We start from the raw sequence: 17590 nt of genomic DNA, 5'->3' as shown, positions 1-17590 counted from the left end.
AACAGAGCTTGGATGGCGAGTACAGATACAGCTGCCCATGCAGCTTCAACACGATACCACAGTTCATCAAGAGTACTGACTGGCGTATTGTGACGAGACAGTTGCTCGGCCACCATTGACCAGTGGTTTTCAATTGGTGAGAGATCTGGAGAACGTGCTGGCCTGGGCAGCAGTCGAACATTTTGTGTGTGGTGTCACCGCCAGACACCACACGTGATAGGTGGTAGCTTTAAATCGGCCACGGTCCATTAGTACATGTCGGACCCGCGTGTCGCCACTGTCAGGATCGCAGACCGAGCGCCACCACACGGCAGGTCTCGAGAGACTGACTAGCACTTGCCCCAGTTGTACGACGACTTTGCTAGCGACTACACTGACGAAGCCTTTCTGTCATTTGCCGAGAGACAGTTAGAATAGCTTTCAGCTAAGTCCATGGCTACGACCTAGGAAGGCGCCGTTAACCATTTCAAGATAGAGTCTCACTTGTATCATCAAGAATGCTGTATACAAATGATGGAATAAAGTATTATAGCCGCTACGTACTTTTCTTTATAACATTCATTACGTCTCCTGTTTCAGACCTATCTCTAGCCTGCGTCAGTAACGCGTGCCTTTCGGCTACTTCAGTGTGGCGTAGCTGTCTTGCTACGCCACAACATTCTGTATCCAGAAAGGCCCGTACAGGACCTGCAACGTACGGTCGTGCATTATCCTGCTGAAATGTAGGGTTTCGCAGGGATCTAATGAATGGTAGAACCACGGGTCACAACGTATCTGAAATGTAACGTCCACTGTACAAAGTGTCGTCAATGCGAAAAAGAGGTGACCGAGACGTGTAACCAATGGCACCCCATACATCACGCCGGGTGATACGCCACTATGGCGATGACGAATACACGCTTCCAATGTACGTTCACCGCGATGTCGACAAACACGGATGCGACCATTGTGATGCTGTAAAGAGAACCTGGATTCATCCGAAAAAAATGACGTTTGCCATTCGTACACCCAGGTTCGTCGTTGAGTACACCATCGCAAGCGCTCCTGTCTGTGAGGCAGCGTCAAGGATAACCGCAGCCATGGCCTCCGAGCTGATAGTCCATGCTGCTGCAAACGTAGTCGAACTGTTCGTGCAGATGGTTGTTGTTTTGCAAACGTCCCCATCTGTTGACTCAGGGATCGAGACGTGGCTGCACGATCCGTTACAGCCATGCGGATAAGGTGCCTGTCATCTAGACTGCTAGTGATACGAGGTCGTTGGGATCCAGCACGGCGTTCCGTATTACACTCCTGAACCCATCGATTCCATATTCTGCTAACAGTCACTGGATCTCGTCCAACGCGAGCAGCAATGTCGCGATACGATAAATCGCAATCCCGATAGGCTACAATCCGACCTTTATCAAAGTCGGAAACGTGATGGTACGCATTTCCCCTCCTCACACGATGCATCACAACAACGTTTTACCAGGCGACGCCGGTCAACTGCTGTTTGTGTATGAGAAATCGGTTGGAAATTTTCCTCATGTCAGCACGTTGTAGGTGTCGCCACCGGCGCCAACCTCGTGTGAAGCTCTGAAAATCTATTCATTTGCATATCACAGCATCTTCTTCCTGTCGGTTAAATTGCGCGTCTGTAGCACGTCATCTTCGTGGTGTAGCAGTTTTAATGGCCAGTAGTGTACTTATTCCCGCTTTTTCAAAGCTCATGTGGCATGAAGACGCGGGAGTGCCACATGAACTTGTGTGTGAATAAAACGGCAATGGATCCCACTAAGACAACCCAGTTCGGTATCACCATCGATGTCACCCACAAAACTTCGTTGAGCGGGTTAAAAACGTAGCTGTTAGTAACTTTGACTCCAATTCAGCCTGGTGGCTACTCGAGCTTCTGAAGATAGGCAAACCCCTTCCAAGTGGTTTCGAATGGGTTGCCTAACTCTGAGTCGCCAGAACAGTTGTCAGGCTGATTTCGCGTCGTAATTTCTCAAGGTACATTTTATTTTCACGTAATTTAAATCGCCGATTTTCTCCAATGAATGCGAAAATAATTAATTGACTGAACTTACATAGAGAGGGATGACCATCGCAACAAAATAAGGCACGTTACATGATAAAAGATAAATATCCGTGGTTTAGTCCTGACAGGTCAACTGGAACCGGCCGGCGCTGTGTCATCCTCTGGCAGTTGCGTCATCGGATACGGTACGGAGGGGCACGTAATCAGCACGCTGCTCATTCATTGTCGGGTTTCTTGACCTCGAAACCGCTACTAATCTGTCAAGTAGCTCATCAGTTGCCTCACATGGCTGAGTGAACCCCTTACCAGTCCTCCCGCAAAGGAAAAGTTCCTGGCACTAGCCCGAGTCGAATCTGCGTCCCTAGCATAGCAGTCAACCGCTCTCGCCACTCAGCTGTGGAGACTGCCATTGGAAATCAGAGCTCGGAGATGGATGAGAAATATTCTGAAAGCAGTTCTATGAAGCAACTGCCAAACATCTGTTCACGCATTCCAAAGTAATCGTGTAGATGTAAGTGTAGCTTTGGATTTCACAATATCTGAAAAATGTTGTTTTGATCTGTGGTTTGACTTTCGTGACTAATTACGGTTTTTTTTATTCGTGTTTTTATTTAACTTGTAAGTGGAATGAAGATGTAGAGTGGAACTGAAGATGTAAATGGGGAGTAGTTTGTGGGGGAGGGGGACAATGAAGTTCAGTAAAGGTAGTAGTGAATGAAAAGTAGGGGAAGCGAAAGTAAATTGTACTGAAATGAACAAGAAGGGTGGGTACAGAAGTAAGAGTGGGGAAGGGAGAAAAGTTTCAGGTGAAACGGGTAGCTGACAGAAGTGTCGTCACGTAACCACATTAGCTTCAGTCGAGATGGTCCTGCAATCTGTGACCAATACTCTCTATTTCATTGCTATGTTTTTTCAGCATACAACACACAGAAAGGCATAGGACTGGTTTAAGATTTCGCGGGGTTTGTACCACGGACGAAGAACGGGGTCACTATTCGGCAGTTTGTATACTCATTTTTTATTTTACTTACATGTAATGTCTGCTACAATTTTATTTCAATAATATAAGGAAAAATCTCTGTTTAAGATCAAAATCTTCCTATTGCTAAACTAAAATTGTGGGACCAGCAAATAACGGTAGTGTTCTTAAGTTTGTTTTCACTAAGTAGCAAGAGCAAGGCAACCAGTCTTAGAGGTTTCTGTCATCACTCTAATTTCGTCAAGCAGAACTAATACTCCCTCGTTGAGCCACGTGGAATTAGACGAGCGGTCTGAGGCGCTGCAGTCATGGACTGTGAGGCTGGTCCAGGCGGAGGTTCGAGTCATCCCTCGGGCATGGGTGTGTGTGTGTGTGTTTGTCCTTAGGATAATTTAGGTTAAGTAGTGTGTAAGCTTAGGGACTGATGACCTTAGCAGTTAAGTCCCATAAAATTTCACACACATTTGTACTCCCTCGTTGCATCAGGTGCTGAAAAGTGCAGAATAGACGGAAACTTATTTCCATTTATCACAGGTGGGCTTCTTAATGTAATATTGCAAATTTAGTCATCGGCATAGGAGAAATTTTTGCAACACACTCCATAGTTCTGCACCACACAGTAGAAACGTTAACGATGCTTCGGTTGGGAATGCCCAGTCTGCAGCGTACTTAGTGACGAAAGCTGGAAGTCTGTTACTGGAAGAGAATCAGAACGCTGGTCCATCTGAATTGTGTGCCAAACTCAAGTCGTCACGAGTTGCATTAGCTTGAATTCATCGCGCGTGCCTCTATGCAGTGTAGCGCTGGGAACAATTCGATTGTGGCGCTACCTAGCTGCTTCTATCTGGAAGCACCAAGAAGTCACCTCGCTCTCCACCCAGGACGTTGCTCGCTGTACTACTGCAGAGCAGTTACTTCGTATCGGTCACAGTGGCACTCACCATCAAACATCAATGTTGGGGCCGATGCTGGAGCAAGTTTGCACTCTGGTCTACCAATATGCCTGTCGCCGCTGAATGAGTTGGCTGACGTTTTCGTGCGGCTGCCCCTGTGTGTTACTGCACGTCGATAGTGGCCGATAGTATTCTTGTGTTAGCCACATTGTCTGAGTTGTAGATACCTGAGGTTTATCGGGATGATCTGTTTCGCTGTTTGAACTAGTTGATGGACATGCGTAAGATCATGTTGTTTGTTGTTTGAGTATAGTGCAATATACCGAGCGGTCAAAATATTTCATCGTTGAAAGAGGCGTATTCTCTAAGACTACTGATGTTGCTTCTAGCTTGATGACCAAGTCGTTAAATTACACCCGACTGTTAGCTGGAATTAAAAGATTAGTGTCTGTTTTATTATAATAGTGTGGGAAAGTTATTTCTATTTTGTTTTATTATAACTGCGTAGGGAGTAATTTGCTTTGCTTTATTTGTGTTGGGAACCATTTATATCGTTTTATTATAACTGTGTATGAACTTATCTGTATATTCAAATGGTTCAAATGGCTCTGTGCGCTATAACTTAGAACTACTTGAACCTAACTAACCTAGGGACATCACACACATCCATGCCCGAGGCAGGATTCGAACCTGCGACCGTAGTGGTGGCGCGGTTCCAGACTGAAGCGCCTAGAACCGCTCGGTCACAAAGGCCGGCTATCTGTATGTAACAGAGGGAGATTACTGCGATTCGAAATCTTGTAATAGTGTTAGTGGGGGCTTTAGTATTATTTTTAAGGAAATGTTTGTTGGAATTATAGTAAATGTAATGTGTTTCAAAAGAATGTGTCACACTTACTAGAACTTGTTACACATTGCATGAAGACTTTAAAAATTGGTCTGAAAGGTAAATGGTTCAAATGGCTCTGAGCACTATGGGACTTAACATCTGAGGTCTTCAGTCACCTAGAATTTAGAACTACTTAAACCTAACTAACCTAAGGACATCACACACATCCATGCCCGAGGCAGGAGTCTGAAAGATAGTAGACAAAAATTACGTAATGGTACACTGAACCTCATTTCGAAATTAGTGACGGGATAAAAACTGTAGTCACCAATGCAGCACTAAATTATCAGTAAAGTTAAACAAAAGAATAACTGTAAGACAGTACAACTGTTCCCCTTGTCCTACTATTCTGACGAGCGGCGTAACTCGTTTGAAATGTAAGTATATCAACAAATTATTTGTAACCCTTTCATTGTTCATGTTGTTCTGAAGCAACGTTGATTTGCACTATTTACAAGCACAGCGAACCATTATAATACATTTAATTTGCCACTGTGTTCCGAGTCATTCTTCGGTCACGTACGGTTAGCAGTGGTTATCCGAATGAGGTGGAAATCGGTAGAAGCGATGTGCGTATACATACAAACATATGATTACAATTTCAGAAAAATTCGATTATTTATTCCCAAGAGAAAGAGCTTCAGAAACTGAGCAAGTCAATAACGGGTTGGTCCACCACCGGCCCTTATCCAAATGGTTATGGCGGGCGACGGTCAGGTAGGTACCCCATCGTTGTCCGAGGCATCGCCAGACACGTCTCCGCTTCTAATCGGGATTCAGATCAAAGCGGGATTCATCATCGAAGACAATTCTACTCTTATCAATGACAATCCAGGCCAAATAAATGTCTGGAAACCCCCCGGATAAGGTAGGATACCAACTTCATTATCGCCTTCAGATATCCCGAAAACCAGGACTGGTTTTCTGGGATGCCATTTCATTTAATAGCACGACCCCTTTGGGTGTCAACCGCACCACCCTTACAGCACAGCAGTACGTCGACCATTTTGCGTGCCCCGTTTGGTTGCCCCTCATGGAAATCCATCCTGGACTTACATTTCAGTGAGGCTCTGTCCTGCTTACCAAACTCTACCTTGTCCCGCAAGGTAGCCGAATCTTTCCCCAATTGAGAACGTTCGGAGCATTACGGGCAGAGCCCTTCAACCAGCTCGGGATTTTGATGATCTGATGCACCAATTGGACAGAATTTGGCAGATGCAACAACTTTGTCAATCAATGCCAAGCCGAATAATGCTTAACTGCTTGCATAAGGTCCCGAGATGGACTGACACGTTATTGACTTGTTGAATTTGTGGAGCTCTTTCTCTTGAGAATAAATCACCCAATTTTTCTGAAATTGTTGGTCTTCGTGGTGTGCAATGTCGTGTGAGGCCCAGTGTTGGCGAAAGGCGTCGGTTTGTTTCCCCTACAAAGAAACCGATTTTTAAAGCAGAATTTTACGTGCAGATTGGTAGTGTGGTTCCGAACTGGAATTAGTACTACAGCAGTGACGGAGCAGCGCTGCTGAGCAGTCAGTAAAAGCCAGGCTGGTGATGTCACTGTTGGAGCACTGGTTAGTCTTCCTATTTTAATATCTGTGCTGATACGTATCGATAAAACGAAAATCGCACTGGACCAATTCGGAAACGCTGTACCAAATGGGCACGTAAAATTTCAATATAAAAATGATTCTGTTTGTAATGGGGAACCAACCGATGAATTGCGTCGAGACTGGGTGTCACTTAAAAAACGTGGTGAGCAGTATTTGTTTTTGGCTGACTCCAGCTACTCACTGCGAACACGAAATTGAAAATACCTGCCGAAACGTCAGAGAAAACATCAAGTATTAAGCACATACAAGTTTATTTCTGCATTAAAATAAAGTAATGTTTGAAGCTTCGAAGGGACTGTTGATTACGAGAAACATCCTCTTTCTAATTAAACAAACATAACTTTATATTAATACCTCATATCTGTAAAGCAACTCCCACCCGTAAAGAAAGACTAAAATAATTTTTTTCTTAAAATTGTGATAAATGGAAATCCAATAAATTCTGTCAACAATGTTCAGGTACAAGCCCGTAATAAAACGCAGCAAATCGTAGTGGAAGAAAACATGTAAAGAAAATTCGTCAACAATTCTGTAAGATGTAAAATTTTGGTTAATAAAGTATAATTATATCCAATGTACGCTTCAAAAGTTCGAAATACACTCTTTCCTATCTCCGTTGCATATTATTTATTATTTTCAGTGCTTTAAAAATACAGAACGACACATCATTTTAAATAATTACAAACGGGTAGTGGTTAATATGTCCCCGAAAAAATTAGCAGTGCAGATCGGAGCCCATGATGGCGTGTGTTACATATGATGTATGAATAAACAGCCTGTGTTAAAGCCATGCTGTCACACAGCTGCGCGTTTGTGTAATCGCTTTGTCGTCATCTTGTTGACCGTAGTTAAATAATCACTCGTACGTAGGGCACAGTGGAGGAATAGTGCGCACTTAAGTAAAAATGTTATTTCGACACATTCATAATAGATAACCTGAAGCCAACTGTGCTTAATATTACTGTAGGTTCCCTACTTTTACTACACTAAATCAATCTGAATGTAACGAAATAAAATAAAATAAGACAAAGGGATTATACTCAAGTTTAACAGCAAATAAAGCAATGATGCCGTCACGCGTGATTCATTAGCCGATGTGCTAATTACCAGCAGTGATTGAGGAATCATGTGCTTGAGAAGGGCTTATGTTAAATATACGTCCGAGAAATTAATCCAGTTATGTTACCCACCAGTTTCTGATAGAAAATTATAACAGTGAAATGTATCTGAACAGTAACATGTGAAGGGAAATCACATTTCAACAATTTTTAGAATGTTCATTTCGTAGATAAGCAGTCACGACAAACTTAGTTCTGGGGAGTGTTCCCTAGAATATGCAGCATGATTCAAAGCAGAGTACCCAACAAACATGTACCACAATTCCTTTTCTTGACCTACTTCTCCACAGATCCAACATAACCCAGTCGATTGTTTGCTATATGTGTGTAATAACTTTAGTGCCCCTGTAAACTGGTTACAATACCGACAACCGTTTTCAAAAATGCTGGTAACACTTGATAGTCTGATGAATCTGATATTTTCTCATTACTTCTGTTTTTCTTTTCCTTCTTTCCTGGGTGTTCAGTGACGCACCCGACGGATAGCTTTCTCATTCTTATTCTTCAATCCATTTTGTTGTGTCTTTTAATTCCTTACTTTTTCCTTCATCTTAGCTTGTTCCAGTTGTTTATCACAGAGCTGCGACTCTCTCAGGCACCATAACCCCATCCTGCCATTACATACTAACAAGACTGATTCTGTGCTTTAAACTTATATTTAGGAAAGAATTCAATTTAATGATACAGTGAATTACAGCTTTGGATATCGAATTCGGATAAAAGTAAAACATTAATGAGTGTCAGCACATCTTCCTCTTTTCTGACTGTAAAAAATAACAACAAACTGGTCTGTTTCATTCTTATTTTTCGTATTTGTACTTACAATAATCACAAGAAAACTTCAACAATCGAAAGTCGTCTTCTTTATCACGGGTCTCAGATGTTGAATGGGTATGTTTACCAGCTGCACACAATTACGCAACTGCCGTTACTTAAATTTTTCAAAGTTGCAGCCTTAAAATACAGTTAGCACGTCAAAAACTCTTCCTCTTCCTCAAGGCACGGAGTCACATGGGTCATGTGTCAATAGTGTGCTTGGTTGGTACATCCGCCATCTACACAGTTAGCTCATGTTCAGCAATGGACGATTGCAGTTACTTTACTAGGTGTTGTAGGATATCAAAGGTTGGATAGCGGGAGCTAAACGAAATATGCTATTTGATGGAATGCTTCCGATTTAAGCCAAGTGAGAACTGGAGTGAAACTTTTTAACTTAGAGTGCTTCAAAGTATTTTATAAAATAGTAAATGAAAACAGGTGTCACATGTAACACACCATTTCGTCTCACTTTGATTTACCGTCAGGAACGTCGTAAATAAGAGCTCTGTATTTTGTTTTCTAAAATATACAGCAGATTTTGGGGTTAAATACAGCAGAAATATCGATACAGCTGAGCTAGTTTATGAAATAGCGTCTTTCAAATTTCCAATTCTAGGAAACAGCTCGTGAATCACACATACAGATTTCTTTTAGACATTTCTAAGCATTTTTTTATTTGTTGCTATTTTTTTCTAAGTGTGAGCTACGAGATGATTATGCGAAGATCGAAATTGCCTTGACGATATTTATGACAGTTCCTGTTACTGCAGCTTTTTACTAATTAGTTTCAGCAAAATTAACTACTTAAGTCTGAGTGTATATGATGTAGACGGTCAAATTCAGTTACCTCACCGCCAGAATACGGCACAGTTGCTAATAGAGATTTCATTGCCATATGCCAAGGAAATGGAAAGTTAAATTATATTAAAAACTCAGATCTTGGAAAGGAATGTTTTGAACACTTAATTGTGGCCCTTTTTATTTTATTTTGAATTAATAATTTTTAAATATTAAAAATTTATGAGCGAATAAAATCTGTTCTTATTATGCATCACGCTAAAATACAGGAGCTGCCGCCGGCCGGAGTGGCCGTATGGTTCTAGGCGCTACAGTCTGAAACCGAGTGACCGCTACGGTCGCAGGTTCGAATCGTGCCTCGGGCATGGATGTGTGTGATGTCCTTAGGTTAGTTAGGTTTAATTAGTTCTAAGTTCTAGGCGACTGATGACCTCAGAAGTTAAATCGCATAGTGCTCAGAGCCATTTGAACCATTTTGAACAGGAGCTGCAATAAACAATAAGACATAGTTTTTGTTTTACTGATTTTTTAGAAAGTTTATACAATTTGTAATTTATTTCCTACAGTGACACATAATTTGTTGTGTGCAATATTTTTCAATATATGTAGCACATTTAAGTTATGTTTTCCAATAACAAACAGCGCCTCCCAAGGTCGGAGCCCGCAATGTAGACGCGCGAATTCAGTCCGCCGGAACACATTGAACTGTGTTTTACGGAACATTAATTTCCCCAACCGTGTCTTAATGTTATCAGTAATTCGCTTGGCGGTAATTGCCGCAGTGTCAGATGCTGCTATCTGCTCTCCACACGTCACAGTCAAGCCAGGTGAAGGAGCAATGTTGAGAGTTAAGTTCTTCATGTTTCTCATCCTTGATTTCCCTTCCCCTGCTATTTCCAACACTTAACAATATTTCGGCTACATGTATTAGTCTCACAATTTGGTGAAGTATATTTTTCATATGACCGAAAAGGTATCGTCAAGAACAATGTTTGTTTTCCGCACAGGTTTCTTCTTATGAAGGAGGTAGTCCACTTTGAAAATTTCAAGAAATCGATTTTTGTTTTAATATTCTGCGGGATCCCTACTTCATTGTAGTGCTCATTCCAAGTTCGCCAGGAACTCCAGTATCGAGTTGCAAGGTGATTTGTGAAAGAGTGTCTCAAAAAACCATTCATTGGGGGAAAAAGTATTCGACATGTAATTTTTAGCAACGGACAAACAGGCATTATGGGAATTATAAACGTTCTCAAACTTGAAACAGGGCCAGCTTGTTACAACTTCTGCACAAAAGCGGACGAAAAGTGTATGAAGCGAGCATCTCGATTTTCTAAACGAGAAAAATGACTATTGTTTGGATGTCACCATTTTGTTAGAGCTTAAAACTTTTCGATTGTCGTATCTGCGCTGATAGAAAACATGTTGAAAATTACTTGTATAAAATTATCTTGTTACTGATCCAATACGAAGGCTTCAGGAATTGCCGCCGATACCCACGTGAACACAGAAATGATTGCTTAAAGACAAAAGAGTAGGGAATGCAAGTGTACCATCAGATTTCACATTACTTATTATTATTCTTTTTTGTGTGATCATACTTCTGACTGTCTTGACGCGGCCACCACCAATTCCTCTCATGTACCAACCTTTTAGTCTCAGAGTAACACTTACAGCTTATGGCCTCAGTTATTTGCTGGATGTATTCCAGTCTCGAATTCCACTGCAGCAGGAGTGTCCAACCTATAATCTTAGCTGTGCAACATTGGAAGAGGGCGAATATTTTTGGGCCGCACGTAATTTACTTAACATTAACATCAATCTGTGACAAAAAAGCTACTGGACCAATGAGAGAATGGAATCGTGTGGCGGTAGATTGAAATTGAATACTGGAACTAGCTTCGTGCCCCATGCGGGCTGTGAGTTGGATCCCCCAGTGGCGGCTGTTGTGTAAGAGCACAAAAACACGTGACTACCCTAACTTTTGACTTCTTGCGGGTTTATCGGTCACTTTTCTTTGAGTGCTGTTAAAGGCAAAGTAGATGCTATAATTTGAAATAAACGGCACTGGCGTGCATTCTACTTATGTTTACATTTGTCCTCTGTCTATGTCAGCACGTGGATGTGTTCCATTACCCCGAGTACTTGCACTAAGAGCTGGGAGCGTCAACGTCAGTGTTGTGTTATGTAATTAATAACGTTGTCTTTCAGTGAATGGTACATTGTGATATATTTTTGAATAGTTCTTTAGGAGAGGAAATTAATTACCGAATAAAAAATACAGGCGTCATATCTTTGTAAAAACAAAGCTACAGCAAAGGCAATTATGCTGATTGATGTTCCCCTGACAGGCTAAAGAACATTTGCTTGAAACATTTTGCAATTTGCATCTGGACAAACAGTTATTTAGGTTGATCAAAATAATTGGGACACCCTGTATACGAACATTCAAAAAAGCTGCCTCACTGGTGTCTCTGATATTCACTTAAATGTGGGCTCGAAGTCGGTGTGCTTTCAGCCCTTATGGTTCTCAGCGCCTCATTTGTAGTCTAGTCATGTGACCACGTTGGTAGAAGTACTACTTGAATTCAATACTTTCCACAAACGGCAGTTTCTGTTTGGAGTTGGCTGCTAACTGCGCGGGAATAGGCTTTCGTGTGCAGTGTCAACATGAACGCCGTTAAATCTATTTTAAGTGCTAACAGAAATGAAAAATACCAGGAAAAGTTAGCCGCAGGGGAGCTAGCATCTCCCAGACCAGATCCATTGACTGATAAAGTGACAAAATCAAATAAGCGTGACTACAAGCGAACATTCAACAGAGTAGTGTATAATAACTGTAAGTTGTTGTGTGGGTGCAATGTAGGAATGTCAGATTTTCAACCCTATAGTTAATTCGTTAACTAATACGTGTATTAGTTATTTTGTCCGAAATATAAAAAAGGCGAAAACTCCCACTTATACAAAAATAGGAAACGGAGAGTAGCGAAAGCTTAACACTATTTCATTCTTGCCATAGGTTGTACTTAATTCTGTAAAAAAACAACAAAATTCCAAAAACTAAATCTTTCTTTTCTCTAAATAAAAATATGGCATTTCAGTCTTTGATCGCTATTTTTTTATTTTCAGTGACCGGTTTCAGGCTAGCTGCCCATCTTCAGATCGTATATTGCAGTTACAGAGTAACTTGTCAGTACAGAAGTATCGGTTCACTGTCATAACTCATGACAATGAACCGATAGTTCTGTACTGACAAGTTACTCTGTAACTCCAATATACGATCTGAAGATGGGCAGCTAGCCTGAAACCGGTCACTGAAAATAAAAAATAGCGATCAGAGACTGAAATGCCATATTTTTATTTAAAGAGCGATCGCGGAAATGCCATTAAGATAATCATGTTTAGTTTTGATTTCTTTTCTCTGACAAGTTATGAAAATTTTTATTATTATTGGCAGTGTCTGTAGCTGTATAAATTTATTGACAAGCACAACTATTGTACAACAGATGCTTTTAATTTCACGCTCTCATATTTATCGGTATCAAAAAACTGGTGAACACCCAGAATATATACTCAAGAGCCGCCACTGGACACACCTGTTCTAAATGTCCCTTATTTTGAATGCAGTGTTTTGAGACAGTATCGTTTTTTTCCCCCTCGATACGAACATCCGAAACGTATAAACCTTCATTCGCAAACTGCTTAGCTCTGCTGTGCACACGAACACACTTGTCTTCGCTACTACTCGCGAACTATAAATGTGTTGGCATTTGTCGAGCAGGGGTTGCAGGCAGCGAAGAGAGCAGGCAGGGTACGCTGGGGAGTAGGTGGGCTGTGAGGAGAGAAAAACTCCGCTTCCATGTATTGTAAGTATGCACTGTAGGCAACAGAAACTTACGTTTTGAGCTTCGATGAGCTGCTGATAATCGGCTTCCTTTCCTGAAGTGAAGTAGGAGGTAACCCTGCAATGCACCAGCAACAGCATGATCACATATTTTCGACATTATAGCTCAACAACAAAGTGGATTACAGTGCAGTTAAAGAAAGCTAATAGTACCCTGCACAGTCGGCATCGAACATCTGCAAATCACTACGATGCAATGTCTCCCGACTGTCTCCGACTGCTACCGACCGGAAATATGGAGTTCGTGTGGCAAGTTATAGTTCCCACATAACACCGACTGTGGTCATTTTATGTATTGCACCTGATCCTGGACGCCGAGAAACACCAACCGTCTGTGTAGTCAGCCGTGCAGCCAGTAGACGTCATTAGAGATTTCCAAGAATATTAGTACTGTAGCGTGAGGAACAGGTTGAGGTGAGACTTACAGCCACTTCGAGATTAACATTCCAAACATTCCCTGTTGCAATGAGCATTAGGGTAAAAATCGGCAATATTAGTGCTGAATTCCTTAGAAAACACCCGGTCCGTCCTAGACTCTTCCACTTTTTGACGTCATGCCTTAAAGAGATTTCCTGGAATATTAACGATATACGGTATTTATGTCCTGTTGAGGAATCTTTGTTTTCTCTTCCCTTTCTCTTCGTAAATGTAATTTTGGAACAAAATTTCAAGCTCGTTAATCTCTACAAGTTTCGTGTAGTATCGCCTTTATCGCAAAATAAATAAATTTCGCTTTAAAACGATATTATCGCTTTAATTCTTAGATACAAGATCATTATTTTCTTAACTAAAAACATGTGATACGTAAAGACATCGCAAAATCGCTTCAAATTATCTTCTGTGGCTTTCATAGTTAATTCGAATAAATTATGAATATAGAGAAGTCACCAAACTTGCTTACGATGAAACGAGACGGAAGATTAAAATTTCCCAAGCATAAAAATTGACGGCAAAATGTGGTGTCTCAAAAAGAGTAGTGTAACATGTTAGTATTATCATAATTTCAAATCTGTAGGTGTGAGTGCTGTCTCCGATTCGGCACGGAAGGGATGTACACGAAAAGCACATTTCCCCAAACGGACGGTTTTAATAAAAAAGTTGTCTGCACGAGAGTGTTATAATACTACAGTAGGGGAGAGTATCCTACTGCCAGCAACGTTCGTGGCCAACTACGGCACAAAATTCAGTGCGAGGGCTGGGAAAAGTCTGTTATTCACCTGACAGACATCGGTTTTAAGTTCAGGAAACGTGTAACAAACTAAAAAATTTCGTATGGAAGGAAGGGAAATTGCCTCTCCGAGAGATACAGTTTTGCACACTGTGCGTTTATAACACACGGAGAACGAAGGGAACGTTACTGAAACTGGACTAAACTTGCGTTTCGGGAAGCCATAGAAGCAAAAATATTTGGGAAGACTGCAAGGAATATGGTAGCCTGAAATTACCTTCATGTAGAGCCTCTACATCTATATGGTATACATTTCTATTTTGAGTGATGGGTGCAGTGACGAAGATTCTGTTACAACTGGATATATAATCTCCTCTATACTTAGGAGATTATACATCCAGCTGGCCCTGGTCGTGATTCATAATCAAGATGTCGTCGGCCCCGTGTTCGAATCCCGCCGCCGCTTAAATTTTCTCTCTTGTCTGAGAAAAGAAGATTCTTACTAGGGAGGCGTCGTTCTCAGGGTAAGCGTGGGTATTTCTTGGCAGCCTTCTGAAAGAAGGCTGTTAAGCTTCCGAGACAGCCATGTCCATGAAGTATATGTTTTTTCCACTCGCTAAAAGAATGTGGCATCAGGGGAGGGGCCAGAGTCTTGCCTCCACTAAACATGTACTCGAGCCACTTTGTCCGTATCGTCCCAGCTTCTAACATGAGAATGCATAGAGTTTTATGACCTTCCCACTGTTTGATCGAAAGATCTGTTACAGCAGTCTGTCTTAAATAACTTCTTCCGCCCACTTTCTGCCAACTGGCCACCCTCACGACATACTGCCACCTGTCCGAGGTAAAATGTTTTGCGAACCACCGCCCTTCTGTCTGACCCTAAGTAGAAGGACGAGAGGGCGTTGGGCAGAGGTCCCTCTGCAGGTAAGATCCAATGAGTGCTGCTTCCCAGAATCATTCACACAGCCAGGTCACTGCACTCAGCATTTATGGGCCCCAATTCATGTCTATCTGTTCTCTGTCACCTCCAGTATGGCCCCTCGGGTACAAGTTCTCTACAGATTCAAATGGTTCAAATAGCTCCAAGCAATATGGGACTTAGCATCTGAGGTCATCAGTCCCCTAGACTTAGAACTACTTAAACCTAACCAACCTAAGAATATCACACACACCCATGCCCGAGGCAGGATTCGAACCTGCGACCGTAGCAGCAGCGCTCTCTACAGGTTACACATGCATTTATAAGAACATTCTGCTCACAATTTCCCCATGTATAAAAAGTCATAGACCACACATACCACATGTAGTACGGATATATGGGAATACAAATTTCAGTTTTTTACATGCACAACTACACTCCTGGAAATGGAAAAAAGAACACATTGACACCGGTGTGTCAGACCCACCATACTTGCTCCGGACACTGCGAGAGGGCTGTACAAGCAATGATCACACGCACGGCACAGCGGACACACCAGGAACCGCGGTGTTGGCCGTCGAATGGCGCTAGCTGCGCAGCATTTGTGCACCGCCGCCGTCAGTGTCAGCCAGTTTGCCGTGGCATACGGAGCTCCATCGCAGTCTTTAACACTGGTAGCATGCCGCGACAGCGTGGACGTGAACCGTATGTGCAGTTGACGGACTTTGAGCGAGGGCGTATAGTGGGCATGCGGGAGGCCGGGTGGACGTACCGCCGAATTGCTCAACACGTGGGGCGTGAGGTCTCCACAGTACATCGATGTTGTCGCCAGTGGTCGGCGGAAGGTGCACGTGCCCGTCGACCTGGGACCGGACCGCAGCGACGCACGGATGCACGCCAAGACCGTAGGATCCTACGCAGTGCCGTAGGGGACCGCACCGCCACTTCCCAGCAAATTAGGGACACTGTTGCTCCTGGGGTATCGGCGAGGACCATTCGCAACCGTCTCCATGAAGCTGGGCTACGGTCCCGCACACCGTTAGGCCGTCTTCCGCTCACGCCCCAACATCGTGCAGCCCGCCTCCAGTGGTGTCGCGACAGGCGTGAATGGAGGGACGAATGGAGACGTGTCGTCTTCAGCGATGAGAGTCGCTTCTGCCTTGGTGCCAATGATGGTCGTATGCGTGTTTGGCGCCGTGCGGGTGAGCGCCACAATCAGGACTGCATACGACCGAGGCACACAGGGCCAACACCCGGCATCATGGTGTGGGGAGCGATCTCCTACACTGGCCGTACACCACTGGTGATCGTCGAGGGGACACTGAATAGTGCACGGTACATCCAAACCGTCATCGAACCCATCGTTCTACCATTCCTAGACCGGCAAGGGAACTTGCTGTTCCAACAGGACAATGCACGTCCGCATGTATCCCGTGCCACCCAACGTGCTCTAGAAGGTGTAAGTCAACTACCCTGGCCAACAAGATCTCCGGATCTGTCCCCCATTGAGCATGTTTGGGACTGGATGAAGCGTCGTCTCACGCGGTCTGCACGTCCAGCACGAACGCTGGTCGAACTGAGGCGCCAGGTGGAAATGGCATGGCAAGCCGTTCCACAGGACTACATCCAGCATCTCTACGATCGTCTCCATGGGAGAATAGCAGCCTGCATTGCTGCGAAAGGTGGATATACACTGTACTAGTGCCGACATTGTGCATGCTCTGTTGCCTGTGTCTATGTGCCTGTGGTTCTGTCAGTGTGATCATGTGATGTATCTGACCCCAGGAATGTGTCAATAAAGTTTCCCCTTCCTGGGACAATGAATTCACGGTGTTCTTATTTCAATTTCCAGGAGTGTATTTCAGAAGTATCAGAGCATAGAAGACATTAGGCGATTCAATCATCGCTCCAATTTTATGAAAGTATTGTTAGAATAGCGTATACTATCCTTTGTAGACCACGTCACTGTACCTGCAGCCACAGTCCTGTTGTGCACGTTCGTCTCAGCTGTAGACGCCGTCCTGGAATGCGGAAATTTCCATCGCTGCTGGCTGTGTGGTGGGAGGAGGGAGGTAGGAGACTGTGACGATTTTCTGAAATGTCATCTGCATCCTGTACTTGTATGTGAGACTGTCCCACCAGACATAAACTACGTTCTATTGATCTGGACAAGGAAGAACAATACTGTGCATTTTTTAAATATAAAAGCGTTTAAAATTAATACCTCTCTTCCCTTCACCGTAGCTGTAACATCATTTACTATTTTCGACGTGTTTCGATAGCACCTAAATTACAAGAAGGTCCTGGCTGATCTTATGATCATATGCTACGTTTTTTCCACCATAACAATTCCTGAAATACTTTGTTTTATGAGCGAAGATTAAATAGCTAATGCGAGTGCTTCGACTTTCCTTCCTCTCAGTTTCAGCTCCATTATGCTATTTTTACGTGCCATTAGAGTAAACAATGCA

The sequence above is a fragment of the Schistocerca nitens genome, chromosome 5 (assembly GCF_023898315.1).
Source record: "Schistocerca nitens isolate TAMUIC-IGC-003100 chromosome 5, iqSchNite1.1, whole genome shotgun sequence".
Lineage (NCBI taxonomy): Eukaryota > Metazoa > Arthropoda > Insecta > Orthoptera > Acrididae > Schistocerca > Schistocerca nitens.
This window is presented reverse-complemented; position numbering follows the sequence as displayed.